The following is a 6,774-nucleotide window of genomic DNA, read 5'->3' as shown; positions in this document are numbered from 1 at the left end:
TAAATTCGAATAAAATTTTTATTGTATATTCACTTGATTTCAACTTTTTATTTATATCAGATTATAAGTCAACATACTTGAACTTAAAAACTTTGCTTGCCTCAAACATTTATCTAATATTTCTTGGTAGTTTAAAAAATATATATTTTTTGATATTTGGAAAAGATAATTAATGGAGTGAGGATATGAGAGTATAAAATTTTATAGTGGTCAAAAGGTAGTCAAAAACTTTGTTGGCCTTATAATAGCCAACCCAAAATAAGAGGTAGGAATTATTTTTTTCCTTTTATCCTTTCCTAAAATTAATAAAATTGTGTGATTCACAGAGTTATTTTTTTTATATGTGATTTTTCATTAAAAATAAGCCACAGTATGCAGCTTTGAATTCCTTTATCCTCTCAAAATAAAAGAAAAATCGAACAGCCGTGAAGTGACCACGTGGCGCATTTAGGACCGATCGCTGTTTGCATGCTTTACTCCGCCGCGTACAAATATCCCCCACCGCCCACCCTCGTCTCTCCACAATTGAGATTGGCATCGAGATTAGAGGGGAAGCTTCCAGACTACGTTTAGTTCATCGCTTCTATCGTCGGAAGAGAGAGAGAGAGGGAGAGGGAGAGAGAGAGAGAGAGAGGAGAGCATTTCGTCGAGCATGTCGGACAGCGGCGTCGTGATGGTCTACGGCAACGGCGCGGCCTTGACGGAGCCGAAGAAGTCGTCCACCTTCTCCATGAAGGTGGGGCTGGCGCAGATGCTGCGTGGCGGGGTCATCATGGACGTGGTCACGCCCGGCCCGCGTTGCCGAGGAGGCGGGCGCCTGTGCCGTCATGGCGCTCGAGCGTGTCCCTGCGGACATCCGCGCCCAAGGCGGCGTCGTCCCCTGGGCGGTGCCACCGCCGGCCAGGAATTCTGGGTCCGAATGGGCTGATCCATTCGGCCCAATTTGGGTATGTCAAGGGCCTAATTGCCCCCAGATTAAGTTAATGGGATCACCTCCCATTTCTAACTTAATCTACATGCTAACTATGATATTTCTTAAGACATTTACGGCAACATGCTCCGGTGTGTCAATCGCTTCTTCTGGTGAAGCTTCCGACGAACTTCCGGCGAACATCCGATGAACCTTCGGCGATGCTCCTGCGTACTTCCGACAAACTCCTAGACTTGCGACGATCCGCTTGGCGAGTTCCGACGAGCTTCTTTAGCAAGCTCTTGGACTTCTCGGATTTGTTCCCATAGAACCTCCGACGACCGTCCGGACTTCCATCGAACTCTCGAACCCCCAATGTGATCATGGTCTTAACTCCGGCATAACTCCTACTGCATGTCTTACTTCCATCGTAGTTAATCCTACACATGTAAATCAAACTTCGATCTAGACAATTAATACTAAGCATTAATCAAGTTGTTCGGCATGTCATTGGTCCCTCGATGCTTCGTCCGATTCTTCGGCGCATCGTCCTCTCCTACGGTCTATTGCCCAATCGGCCAGTTGACTCCACAACTCCGATATCCTTAGCGCAATACCCGCTCTTCTTGGCCCGATGCCCGAATCTATGGCCCGAAGCCTTCTATCGATACGTCGACCGATCCACCGGCCCGACTTTCAATCTTCCGAAATGTTCCTCCGGCCCAACATGATTTTTCCTACTTTAATTGTCTCATCCTGATTGAAGCATCCTATGTCACTCAAAATGTAGATTAAAACATCAACACAATTATCAATTGGTTTCATCATTAAAATATGAGATTCAACAATCTCCCCCTTTTTTATGATGACAACCAATTGATGACGGAGTTAAACTTCACTCCCGGAGTTTAAACTTCACTCCCCCTATCAATATGCCATATTGATAGAACCTTGAATTCAAACTGAATTCAAGTCATTGCAATATTCATCATGAATACTTACAACACGTCATCATTAATTTATGCATAAACTTATGCATAACATCATACTTCTCCCCTTTTGTCATCAACAAAAAGGAGAAGTACAACTATTCTTGTGTTTGGAATATAAGTTTAACTTATTGCATGAAAAAAATAATATCAAGTTTTATCATCATGTAGTTTTGAAGCTAGAAAATTTAGCAAGTGTTACATCATGCTTAGAACATTCAAGCTATCAATTTTTAGAAATGCAAGTTTTACAACATACAAGATAGCACTTTTGCCTCTTTTGAGATAGCAACTTCTATATCATGCACGCTAGCAAATTAGAGATGTTCAAGAAGGCAACTCTTGCTTCTTGAAATATATAAATTTTGTCAACTTTGCTAGATGCGTAAGTTATCATGTTTTGCTTCTTGAGATAGGCAAGATAGCACTTTTGTAATTTTTGTTTCTTAAGATGTTTAAGATAGCAAGCTCTACATCTTGCAAGCTTGCAATGTTACAACATTTTAGAACATGCAAGCTAGCAATTTGGAGATGTTCAAGAAAGCAACTCTTGCTTCTTGAAATATGTAAGTTTGCTAGATGTGCACGTTAGCATGTTTTGCTTTTTCTTGAGATTTCAAGCTAGCAACTCTTGGTGATGTTTCAAGATAGCAATTTCTTCTCAACATGTGTAATTTAGCACACATTGCTTCTCTTAAGATTTACAAGCTAGCTAACTGTAACATCCCATTAGTCCCACATCGGAAGTGGGCAATGTATATGATTAGCTTATAAGGGCCTGATGAGTGTACTACATTAACTCCCGCTTAAGTATTTTGGTCCGTGGTTGAAGGACCAAAATGAAGTTATTGGGCAGTTGACTCATCAGACTCGGGTCATGACACATTTGGTATCAAAGTTGACCTAGCATTTGGGCAGGGTGAGAGGGCTTGAGTAGGAAAGGGCTACCCGTGGATGGAGTTAGAGAACTCATCGCGGCGTATGAGTGTACTACGTTAACTCCCGCTTAAGCATTTTGGTCCGTGGTTGAAGGACCAAAATGGAGTCATACTCGGGTCGTGACACTAGCAAGCTAGGAAAATTTGCTCCCCCTATGTCATTGTCAAATAGAAGGGAATAACATTACAATAGTGTAATTCATTTCCTTTTACTATAATCTTCAAATCATGATAAGGGTTAAGTATCAATCTTATTTGTGCATCCTTATATTTTCAAATTAAAACATGCACATTTTCAAAACCTTACATTTCATTATTTTTCATGTATGATATTAAAAATAAATCAATCATCACTGCAACTCATCATGCATATTACTAAAATGTAAAATCATCAAACATGAAACAAATATTTATTTTTATTTTTGCAAGGATCAAATCCATTTTTGCAAGGATCAAGCTTCATTTTTGCTGCAAGGATCAAGATATGTATGTGAATCAAATCCTTGCAAATGTTAAAAAAGATCTTCCTTTTTTAAAAAGGAATTTATAAGAAGGAATCATTTAATCAAATCCATTTCTCGAAAAAAATATTTTTCACACGATAAGTCTATGAGAGATGCATTTGTTAATTGATTCCATATGTCAAAAATTAATGATATGAAACAAACTCGATATGACATATGCTTATGAAAGCTACATTAAGTCCGGAAGAGAAATACTAAATCATGTTAGGATTAAGAAAATCCTAAAATAAAATTTAACACTTTCATGTATTCGGTCATGGTTTTGCTATAGATTTTCAAACACAATCATGAAGATAAAACATGCTCATCATCATGAAAATTTTTGTATCCAAAACACATAATTTCCAACATGTTCTTAAGGCATGTAATAGTATAAAATTCTCATTATAGCAATTATATCTTACCATGCATGATCAGAATTTCTCCCCATTTTATCATTGTAAATGAGAAAGAAGAAAGAAAGAATAAAATAGTGTAAAATATTTTAATCATTTCAAGACATACAAGCCATAAATATAATCACATCATGTCATGAAAGATAAAATCACTTGAATACCAAAAGACATGATTAATTTTGACATATCTCCTCTTTAAATACAAAATGAAAGGAATTCTTAGGAGATCATGACATAGATAAAATTCATTCAATCTTGTATGAGAACAAGATATTAATTTAAGCATATAAAATTTCTCAATTCATTATGAATCATAAAAAAAATGTGGCTCCGAAAAATCATGATTCATTTAGAAAAATTTTCTCTTTAGTACACGACAAGAAGAAATATAGCAATGATACCAATCATGATTCATTTGGATGGTAGATGGCAAAAAGAAACATTGAGGATAAAAGATCTCGATTTTTATAGAGTAAATCTCAAGTTTTAAATCTCAAAAAATCAAGATAAAGTCCATTCAAATTCAAATCATCAAATCAAAATCATTTTCAAGTGATTCATAAAAAGATAAAATAGATTCATCAAAGTCAATAAGATAGAGAAAAAGAATTAAAAAAAAAAATACTTTTCTCTATTTAGTTGTTTCATACAAGCATACCTTTGTCCTTTTTGTACCAAAAAGAATATATATCATCAATCGTTTAGGATCGAAAAATAAATTCCGTCATAAAAACCATCAATATCAATAAACCACAAAAATAATCATATAGAACTTTAAAATCTCATGCATAAAATAAAATCATCAATCATGGTATTAAAATATCATTATGTATTATTAAATCATCAAGCATGATTTCATATTTTCAATCAAATATCATTTTGTTTGTTTATCATAAGATATGCATTTTTCATGATTATTTTTAAAATCATCGGAAAGGTAAGCATAATCCTAATTCATTAGCATTTTCATTATATTATTTAAACTTACAATTTTCAAGAAAATTAATTTTATACTAAAAAAGAAAATATATTATGGAAAGCATCATGTAATTTCAAAATAAATTAAGGGGGTTTTGATTACCTCATCGTTGAATGTCGTTAAGGCGTAGTTTGTCACCTCGCCTTTCTTGATTTTCTCTTCGTCTTTTGGAGGAGCTCGATTCATCCCACTTTGTGTTCTTCTTCTTGCATTCAAAGCAAGTAGTTCCGTTCTTTTTGTTCTTAAATTTTTGTTTCTTTAATTTTTTAAATTTCTTAGTGAGTAGTTCTTGTTCACCATCACTAGAGCTTATGCTCGAGTGGTCTTCAAATGTTCTATGTCCCAAATCCTTCCTGTTCTTTGGAAGGTGATTTTGTTCATCATGTTCATCATGTGCATTGTGCACCATTTCATATGTCATCAATGAACCGATAAGTTCTTCAAGTGGAAAAATATTTAAATCTTTTGTTTCTTGTATTGGCGTTACTTTTGATTCTCAAGCTTTAGAAAGTGATCGTAAAACTTTACTAACAAGTTCAAAATTCGAGAAACATTTGCCAAGAGTTTTTAAACCATTAGCGATATCCATAAAACAAGTGTACATGTCAACAATGGTTTCGCTCGGCTTCATTCGAAAAAGCTCAAAATCATGTATTAAAAAGTTGATTTTCGAATCTTTAACTCTAGAAGTGCCTTCGTGTGTGATTTCAAGAGTGTGCCATATGTCAAAAGTCGTTTCACACAAAGAAACCCGATTTAATTCATTTTTATCTAAGGCGCAAAACAAGGCATTCATAGCATTTGCATTTAGAGAAAACGTCTTCTTCTCCAAATCATTCCAATGGTTCATTAAAAGAGCAGACATTTCAAATCCGTTTTCAACTATATGCCATAAACCATGATTCAATGAAATCAAGAAAACTCTCATTCGAGTTTTCCAATAAGTGTAGTCCGTCCCATTGAAGAGGGGAGGACGAATGAGAGAGTGACCCTCTTAATTGTCGAAAAGAGTCATTTTTCTTGGGTGTTAATCCAAGTGAGAAATAACGAGGCTCTGATACCAATTGTTAGGATCAAGAGCACTAAGAGGGGGGGGGGTGTGAATTAGTGCAACGGAAATTTTTCGACGATTAAAACTGCATTCGTATGTTGAAATCCGATTTCGACGTAAAAGTCGTTTCGTGCAGATAATAACTTTGAAAGCTTACGGAAACGTATTTAAAGTAAAGTAAGGAAGGTAGTTTGCAATTAAGATAAATAGCACAAAGGAAATGCAAACCAGATTTTAGAGTAGTTTGGTCAAACGTGACCTACATCCACTTTCGGCTTCCTCCTCCGACGTCACCGGCGTTTACTAGAAGCCTTCCTTCAATAGGTGAAGGCCAACCACCTTTTACACATTTTCTCCTTTTAACGGGCTTAGGAGACAACCCTTACAGATTTTCACTCCTCTTTTGAATGATCAAAACTTAGAAGAAGAGAGGGAGAAGAACTTCTAGCCTTTTACAACACTTTTAAGCTCTCAAATTCTCAGAATAAATGTAAGCTTTCGATTACCCTTTTATGTAGAAAGGTTGGGGTTTATATAGGCCCCAATTAGTTTGAATTTGGAGTTGAAAAGTGTCATCTCCCGATTTTTCGGGGTCTTGGCGGTACTACTGCCTGTCATCTATCACTGAGTGGTACTACTACTCAGTCTAGGCGGTACTACCGCCTGACATTGCTCGGAGACCGAGCTCAGACGGTACCATTGCCTGACAAGGGCGGTACTACCGCCAAGAATTCCTGGGAGACCAAGTCTCTTGGGCGGTGCCACCGTCGGCCAAGAATTCTGGGTCCAAATGGCCTACTCCATTCGACCCAATTTGGGTCTGTCAAGGGCCCAATTACCCCCAGATTAAGTTAATGGGATCACCTCCCATTCATAACTTGATCTACATGCTAACTATGATATTTCTTAAGACATTTATGACAACTTGCTCTGGTGTGTCAATTATGGTAAAAAAAGTTAAAATGTTGCCGGCTATAGATGTCAGATT

General features: G+C 36.6%; 1 pseudogene; it reads left to right on the top strand.

Moving 5' to 3' along the window:
• The first annotated feature begins 527 nt into the window (after positions 1–527).
• Positions 528–1,415, top strand: LOC135628128 (pyridoxal 5'-phosphate synthase subunit PDX1.1-like; annotated as a pseudogene).
• The last annotated feature ends 5,359 nt before the right edge of the window (positions 1,416–6,774 follow it).

Source organism: Musa acuminata, chromosome BXJ3-1 (assembly GCF_036884655.1).
Source record: "Musa acuminata AAA Group cultivar baxijiao chromosome BXJ3-1, Cavendish_Baxijiao_AAA, whole genome shotgun sequence".
Classification (NCBI taxonomy): domain Eukaryota; kingdom Viridiplantae; phylum Streptophyta; class Magnoliopsida; order Zingiberales; family Musaceae; genus Musa; species Musa acuminata.
Note: the sequence above shows the minus strand (reverse complement) of the source record. Positions and strands in the feature narration are given on the sequence as shown.